At 34.2% G+C, this 9,582-nt stretch overlaps 1 pseudogene; it reads left to right on the top strand.

The window, feature by feature from the left end:
- The first annotated feature begins 4,280 nt into the window (after window positions 1-4,280).
- Window positions 4,281-8,488, top strand: LOC120193151 (annotated as a pseudogene).
- The last annotated feature ends 1,094 nt before the right edge of the window (window positions 8,489-9,582 follow it).

The following is a 9,582-nucleotide window of genomic DNA, read 5'->3' as shown; positions in this document are numbered from 1 at the left end:
TTATTCACAAAAAGGGGTTTAACTTCAAGGTTATTTAGGGAATTTACAATTGTATAAAACCTAGAAATACCCGATCATAACTCTTCATAAAGTGTTCATAATCATATAGAGAAAATACCCTAGGCTTAGAAAAAGGCGGCCCGACTACCTCTTTTCCACCGTCCCCTTCTAGCCTGTCCTTGGTGCTCTCTATAGCTAGGCTTCGCCAGAGTAGCGGTCAGGACCTCGAGAGAGGCTGGTGCACTAGAGCAGTCATGGTGGTATATGATGTCTTAAAATAGCTCTGTTCTGGGAGTTTTTATTCCTTTGTTCTTCATTTTTATTTTTCTAAGGGCTTGTACTTAATAAATATTTTTGGGATGATATTAACCACACAATAAATTATTTTCTTTGGTGTTGGAAATGCTTGGATGATATTTTATTTTACAGATAATGAATGATTAAGTATGTTTTTGTTAAGTTTTGTTTTGTTCACTATTTTAATCTTTTGCCTTGACACTATAAGAGCTATTGAGAGATTGTCTGGTGCCACTACAAAACATTCCTAGTCTTTGTAAGAGCTTTTGAGAGATTACCATTTTTTCTAGGAATTGATACCTAATATTGAGATAGCTAGGTTAGATCAACTTGAGAAAGGAACTAATCTGGGATGGTGAGATTCTAATCTACCTTAGAGATAAGGAGAAGATTTCATGTGACTAAGAATGATAAATGCTTGAGTATATAGGCTAGCGCTACTGTTTACACTGAGGAGTATTGCCGTAGAAACAATTTAACAAACCAAGGGCTGCATTTTATGCTGAGTAGTATTGTCATATCGAAAGTTTATCAGGTTCCGTCATAGAGATACTCTTAGGAACACTTTAGTAAATCCTATCGGGCAACATAGGCATAGCATACTAGATCATCTTAGACATAGAATAATTTCTCGCCATAGGAAATCCAACCCATGTGCTCCATTAGAAGTCTGATTGTATACTGTTGCCAGTTTATTTACAGATTTTTAACAACTTTAGCTTTAACAACTTTAATTTGTTTACCTTTGCATATTTTTCTTACCACGACAAAACTTTTCGTCTCACTTCACTTCATAATTTTTTTGCCTTAGCCAATTTTTTTCCATTTGTTCATACTATTTGCCACTGCATTTTTTTCTTGTTTATATCATTAGACTTAGATACTTAGGATTAGTCAGTGACACCTATTCCTAGCTGTAATCTTTTAAAAGCCCTACAATCCCTGTGGAGTCGATACTCACTCATTACTATATTAATTGCATCGATTGTGTATACTTGCACAGATTTATGTGCCACAACACACACATTTATAAGCAATCAAGTTTTTGCCACCATTTTCGAGGATTAGCAATTGGTGTTTTTAAAAGTTTTGTTATAACATTATGTTGTTTCTTTATTATTGTATTTATTTTATTTTATTTTTATGGATTTAATCGCTATTTTTGTTTACCCTATTAGGTGTTATGCGGTTGCATGACTTGTAGAAGTCCCAAGGAATCATTATCTCAATTTAAACCTAAGATAGAAAAATTTATCGTCAAAGAAGATATGTTCAAGGAGCTCAAAAAGCTATATACAAAGTTCAAAAAGAAGTGGAGGAACATGAATAATTAAATGCCACGACAAAAACAAATGCAAAGAATGTTGCAAGATCACGAACTATTAGATATCACTTAGCTCCCACCTTAATTGACCTAAAGATTACTATTGTAGCTCCCATGATTCAGACATACCACTTCAAGCTCAAATCGGTTATGTTCGACATGTTGGACTTTATTGGAAAATTTGGTGGTGTTCCTCACAAGGATGCAAGGCAACATGTTAGAGAATTTTTGGAGGTCTGTGACTCCTTTCGACATCAAGGTGTGCATGAAGATGTGTTGAAATTGATGTTATTTCCTTATTCATTGAAAGATCACGCCAGGGATGGCTTAATGGACTGCCTTATGGCTCGATAAGGTCCTGGGTAGACTTGTACAAAAACTTTTTTACTATGGCATAAATCCACCCAAAATGAACAACCATCTTAGGAATGACATAGCAGCTTTTCACCAAAGCGATGAAGAGTCTATGTATGAGTGTTGGGATCGATACAAAAGCTTTCTTTGTAAGTACACCAATCATGGAAACCACGATTGGAATCGATTTGTGATGTATTACAATTGAGTCAATGCACCCACTCACATAATGTTGGATGCCTCGGCGAATGGTAATCTTTTTGAAAAATCACCCGAGGATAGGGCATTTGAACTTGATGCCAAGGATTTAGTGTCTACCCAAATTTCTGCCATAACAAATATGTTGAGGAATTTGCAGCGTTTCGGAGAGGTAAAGGAAGTCAACGTAACCAACTCAGCATGAAATTTTTTCCACGTCAACCATCATTAAAGTGAATGCCCAAAAAATCAGGAGTCTATCAATTTTGTGGGCAATTTCAATATAACCAACAACAACCCCCATTCAAACACTTACAATCAAGGATGGATTCAATATCCAAATTTTTCTTTGGGAAATCAAGGAGCCAACAATGCAGTAGCTTCAATCGATAAAAAACTTTGGTTGAACCCTCAGGTTTTCAAAAAAATATGTCATGACAAAGTATTTACAAATGTTTAGCATCTTATTCAAATGTTATCTCCCTTATTGTGCACATATACAAAATATGTATGTATGTCAAGGACTAAAATACAAACACATAATCATTTAGGACTGAAATATAAACAAAAGAAATTAAGTATACTTGGTCATGGAAAAGACTAAATAATAATAATAATAATAATAACCTGGGAAACTAAACATCAACAACAACAAAAAGTTAGGAAATAAATAAAAATAATAAATAATATAAAGGTCCTAAAAGAATAAATAAACCATCAAGAATATTCAGGACTAAAATAAGATGAACCAGAAATTTGGAAGGATAATCGATATTTTTACCTAAAAGCATCTATGTACAAACAGTGACTAAAATGTAAGATTTGCAAAATATTTCAGCTAGGATCAACTGTCAATAAAATTTGCATAACACATAGGATGGTGACTTAATAATAAACATGGAAAAACAGAAGCTCAAAACAAAATATCATAAAGTTTTATTCAATAGTCAAAATACGAGATTACAAAGTCAAAATGACTAAAAATGTTATTATCCCTTACACCAAAAACACGCTGGACCCCTTCAAACTACGTCATTTCATGCTTGACATAAAAGGTAATAACTAAGGCCAAACCGACTATTTCACTACAAGAAAATATACCTTTAATGACACACGAACGATGACACACGCTAATTTATGACTTGCAAAACACGTGTGTCATAAAAAATGCCATGTTTTTTAAAATCTGAACGATTCATGACTTACAATAATGTGTGTCATATTTAATAGTCATAATCCAAAACAATTACAAAAAACATGAAGTACACTTTTAATTTTGTGTCATCTTTAGGAGTCATATTCTAATTTCCCCCCATTATTTTCATCATTTCCCGCTTCTTCCGACCATGTATCACACAACAAATGGGATCCCACTCTTATTTTAACCTATTTTAAAACAAACAACCAGAGAAAAAGCTCCAGACTTTAGCAGTTGCAAACGCCAAGAGAATCTAAGTTCCCCTTGCAAATGAGGGTTGGAATTGTTTTTATTTATTATTATCATTTTCGTAGTGTTTTTCCCCGGTAAATATTCATTTTTGTTTTATTGCAGGGGGAGGTAATCACATTGGCCATCTAATCCATGGGTGTTGCTGAATAAAAGAGACTTGTTTGTTTCAGGAGTAGCTATTGTAAAATCCAAGAAAACTGGGGGGAAATTAGGTGCAGTTCTTATATCTGAGATTGTTGATACCAACATTCCACCATTCCCAATCTTACATTTTTCTTTGAAGCTCTCTTAATCTTTTCCCCTTCTTTTTCACTTCCTTCATGAGGTCTCGTTTTTTGGTATTAAAACCCCCAAAATCCTGAATAGAAACCCGTGAACTTGCAAATCTATCTGCCCATGTTTGTTATGTCTTGAAAGGAGTTTTCTTTATACTATTTTTTTGGTGTGTGTGTGTAACTTATGAAGAAAGATCTGCGTTCGCATTGGAGTTTAAGGTACTGCAAGTCTGTAATCTCCACTTTGGGTATCCTCAAAATTTGGAACTTTGTTGAAATAGAGCCAAAAGTGTACCCAAATAATCTTTCTTTTTTTTCTTATTTTTTTCTGGGATTTTTGCAAGTTGATTGATTTTCAGATTGCTTACTATATAGGAAGACGATGGCTGGCAATAGGATGTTATACCCAATTCTTGGATTTGCTTCGTGTATGGCTTTTATTTATATGTCTTTTGGTGATTTGAATCTTAGTAGTTTCCCTAGGGAAAGGGGATTAAGTTTTGTGGAAAGGAATGGGACTCATTTCTTTTTAGATGGGAAACCATTCTACGTTAATGGATGGAATTCTTACTGGTTAATGTCCCATTCTGTGGAGGAAAATACTAGAGGTCAGTGCAATGCTTCAAGCTGGTGCAAGGATGGGTCTCACTGTTTGTAGAACCTGGGCCTTTAATGACGGTGGCTATAATGCTCTCCAGATTTCCCCAGGGCAATTCGATGAGCGAGTTTTCAAGGTATTTGTTCGAGATTTGGGTTTTTCTTTTTTGTAAGTTTTGATATTTGCATCGTAAATTATCAGTTGTATTATCTCAATCCTATATGATATGTGTGTTCAATGCAAGCGCCATTTTGGTTTCAAATTTACAAGAGATTATTTCACAGTTGCTAATCTAAACTAGGATTGTCTTGAATATAAATATGATATGGCTCTCTAAAACTGTAATCTAGAAAGTTGGAAATGAAAGAGAATAGCAGGATAAGCTATTTGGATTTCAATTTGCTTCTATTTCTAGGCCGATTGATTAGAAATCTGTCAAAATTCGTTGAATAATCAACTCGGTTGTGTTCTCGAATGCGATAAGTATGATAGTAGAGTACAGTTTCTCGGTTAATGTTATTTATGTTGATGAATATAGATCTTTCCAGGCCTTAGATTATGTCATTGCAGAAGCAAGGCAGCATGGAGTCAGGATGCTTCTGAGCTTAGTAAATAATTTGCAGCCATATGGTGGAAAGTCGCACTATGTCAACTGGGCGTGGCAAGAAGGCATTGGTTTGAGCTCTTCTAATGATTCCTTCTTCTATGATCCATCAATCCGCAAATATTTCAAGAATTACGTCCTGTTATCTCATCGTCTATCTAACTTTCACCAATATCTTTTTCTTATATTTGAATAATGAAAATTTTCTTCCCCTGCATCACGAAGCATGTGTATCACTGCATATCTTCTGTGAATTGTTCTTGGAGTACTGACATTACATTGTTAAAATAGATAAATCTTAATGTTCAAAGGGGAACCCGATGCTACAAGTTTCACATCAACTTGTTTATAAATTTAGTGCTTACTGTATATAGCCCTGTAAACAACAAGTACCAGGCGTCTCGCTTGTTGATGACAAACACAAAAGTTACAACAATTTGATTGTGAAAGAGAACTGAAAGAGAAAGGAAATGTGTTGTTACTCCATAATTATCCAATAATGGTCCAGTTTTAGTTATAGATGTGCTTGTTGATATACATAGACTTTGAATTGATTGCTCATTTGCGGCAGTGATGTTGGGGAAATCAATAATGCTTGTGGTGCATTTTTGGTATTATTGATACTCCTATATTTATCCCTGTATTAATGGAATAATAACTTTAATTTTTTTTAAATGGAAAATAAGCTGGGCTGCTAAGATTATGTCTAGTGAGATAGGATGTATGTGTTTGACTACTTAATCAGTTTTTCACAAACAGAAAACATGATTAAAGTTTTCATATTTTTGGAATCTTTACTATTAAACCTTTTGAGAAGTTCTATTTATTCCATAAATATTTGTTTGAATATCCTCCTGAAATTTTGCTTCTGGTGATTTTTCTGTTGAAATATGATTTTGGAGCATTTTCCTTATGCTAAATTGAATGTGATTTTTATTTGTATGCGTAGATTTTGGTGTGCTTATACTTTCTTTGTCATATTGTTGCTATTTGCTAATTGTCAACTGAACAGGGGCCTCAATATGTTTGCACAAGTTTCTGGACATTTGTTTGCACCACCTGTAGTGGAATACATTAAGTGTTCAATTTGGTTGGCAAGTTGAGTTTTCTTGACATATCGGCTGCTGATTAGCTTATATCTAAGAGACTGCATTTGATGATAGTCAGACGTCAATAAATTTTCTAAACCGGCTACTGGTTTTAATTGTTTCCAGTCGGAAGTTCACACACAGAGCTAAATCAGTATCTATGGCTAAATTCACTTCTCAAGAGGTTGCCACTCTTCAAGAAGGGGGAAATCAAGTAAAGATTAACCTTCTCTCTCCCTCTCTTGATAAATATTTCTTGATAAAGAGCAAAATGAACAAATAGCTTCAGGACAACATTCCTGCAGTAGATGATTCTCCCTTTACAATATCATGCAACAAAAGTACTTCAATTTCTTAATTCATTACTTGTGATAGTTAGGTTTAGGTTAAAACTAAAGCAATGATGTTTTTTTTCGGTTTCAATTTGATTAGGAATGAACTTTTCGTTTATGCAATTTATTCTCTCCATTGTTACATTATTTATTTCTTATTGCAGTGGGGTGTTGTCTCCCAAGTACTTCAATTTCCCGTTTCCTATGACGCTGACAATGATTCACATGTTTCCTATGAATATACTCTTACTTAGAACGTAACAGTCTTGTCTCCCTCCTATTTGTTGGATTAGGACATGGAAATTTCTAATGCTTAATTTTACAATAAACTATGATAATAGTTGTTCAGTTTCTTGATTTTCTTAAAGTATCCACTACCATCACATATTAGATGTGTGTGGGATTATATGAAGAAACTTATAAAAAAATTGAATATACCCGTGCCGAACTTATATTCATTTTAATTATTTGACATTTTGGTAGGTCAAGAAATTCAAAGACAAGGGACACAATCAACAACCAACTACAACTACTGATAAAAAAAGAGCCTTTCCTAAGCGTTCAGCTGATGGCGCCGGTGATGGATTTGTTACTTCCGCTAGGGGCCTCTTCAACAATAAACGGTGCAAAGTCAAACAATTTGTGCTACGAACTATGAGGGGTGAAGAGGAGGGCGACCAGCAGGGACAGTTGAGTGATGGCGATGCATCTGCTGCAAGGTAAAGTCAGTGCTACTTACATAGACATTAGATGCATTTGGTGGAGAGTCATAGGCTTTGGTTTGAATTCTTATTTGTACAGCATAGATAGTACAACTCATGGCTAATCCGAGCAGGTAGCGGTAACTAATTTTATGTGAACTAGGACTATTGTTGAATTCATTTAAGGAGATTTGTAACTTTTAGTATTTGTTTATTAACTTATAATAATGGTTATATGTTCTTTCTCAATGTCATGTTTTCTTTGTTTTCTTTGACTAATCATTTATTGTAAATTGTTTGTAGTGTGAATATATTGTATACAAATGGATTGCTTATAATATATAATATGATATATATATATTTAATATTATGAGACATTAAATGTGATTTAGTTTGATTATTTGTCAATCTACAATATATATATATATATATATATATAATTTACGAAATACAATCACGACACAAGAATGTAAGTCATACAAATGTGTGTCATCTTCATTTATGACGGGGGCTTCAATGACACGCAATATAAGTCATACATGCGTGTCATAAATTTATGACACACAAATATGTGTCATCTTCATTTATGACGGGGGCTTCAATGACGCGCAATGAGCGTCATAAATGCGCGTCATAAATGTGTTTCATAAATGTGTGTCATAGATTTATGATACAAAATTGTGCGTCATCAAAAATTCATGTCGGTGGCTTCAACGACAGGCATTTGTGTGTCATCCGCACCCATAGATGATGCGCAATGCGCGTCATTAAAGGTATATTTTCTTGTAGTGTTTCATTCCCATTTCCTCGTATTTTGTTTTCAACCCTAATATGAAATAAAAACTCTCTCCCCATTCAATTTGTTCGTTGTGAAAAGAAAGAAAACAACAAAGACTGTCGTAAATCGACAGTAAAGGTGAGTAAACTAACTCGAATCTCTTCTCTATTCCTCTCGACCCTTTAAAAAAATCTAAACTTTTTTCTTTTTCCCCTCGAACTCTACTTTTACAGTGAAAACCAATGACTTTATAACCCCAAACAAAGTTCATTTCCCCTTTTTTCTTTGTCTTTTATGTTTAGTGAGTATATGGAAGAGGAGTGATGGTTGTCTTGCATGATTATTGTAGATCCCAGATTTTCGGGATCGATTGTTTGCTTACTATTTTCTCTTTTCTGATTTTTTGATTTTTTATTAATGGTTTTATGATTGGACAGGGACGGCTCGATCGGCGTGATTGGAGGCTTGGTTTGGCCTTTCTGGAAGTGACTGGCGGCGGTGACGGTGATGCTTGAAGGCTATGCCACTGAGGCAGAAGATGGAAACCCTAGGGTTTCAAACCCTAGTTTTTAGTTTAGTTGGGCTTGGATTTGGATAGGGCAGGTTTTGTTGGGCTTCGAGTATGGGTTGCTTGAGTTGGGCTTGGATCTTGAGTTGTAGCTGGGCCCAGTTGGGTTTGTAACCTGAAAATAATAATAAATATAATAATAATAATAATAATAAACATAGGGATGAAAATGGATGTCGAAACTGCCACTCTTAGCTCATTCTTGTGTTAACAATAATAGGGAAAAATAAAAAGATAACATGTTTTGTCCGGTTCCATCTTAATGTTATCTCAAGTGAGAATGACAGATGACCCGAAGGGTTTAATCATAATACTCGAAAGACTTATTGATTGCCTGAAAGACTTACTAGTTTTAAAAATATTTTACTAGGTAAGAAACTTTTCTTACTTTTCAAAATTTTCAATTTTCAGATTTAAATGAGAATCTTTTCTCATTTTTCGAAAGACATGTGAAAACATCCTGCCTAAAGGTCTTATGAATGGCGCGAAGGACTTACCAATTTTGGAAATAGTTTACTAGGTAAGAAACTTTTCTTACATTTCAAGAATTTCAATTTTCATATTCAAATGAGAAACTTTTTCTCATTTTTTGAAATGCGAGTGAAATCATCTGGTTTGAAGGTCTTATGGATGGCCCGAAGGACTTACCAATTTTGGAAATAGTTTAATAGGTAAGAAACTTTTCTTACTTTTCAAAAATTTCAATTTTCATATTTAAATGAGAAACTTTTCTCATTTTTCGAAAGACATGTGAAAACATTTTGCCTGAAGGTCGTATGGATGGCTCAAAGGACTTATCATCTTGTTCAAAAGATTACAAATGACTCGAAGGATTTAAGTATCATGCTCGAAAGACTTACTGGTGTCCCGAATGACTTACCAATTCTGGAAATAGTTTACTAGGTAATAATTTTTTCTTAGTTTTCAAAAGTTTAATTTTTTTAGATTTAAATGAGAAACTTTTCTCATTTTTCGAAAGAAACGTGAAAACATCCTGCCTGAAGGTCTTATTGAT

The sequence above is a fragment of the Hibiscus syriacus genome, unplaced genomic scaffold (genome assembly GCF_006381635.1).
Source record: "Hibiscus syriacus cultivar Baekdansim isolate YM2019G1 unplaced genomic scaffold, ASM638163v2 tig00116989_pilon, whole genome shotgun sequence".
In the NCBI taxonomy this organism is placed as follows: Eukaryota; Viridiplantae; Streptophyta; class Magnoliopsida; order Malvales; family Malvaceae; genus Hibiscus; species Hibiscus syriacus.
This window is presented reverse-complemented; position numbering and strand designations above follow the sequence as displayed.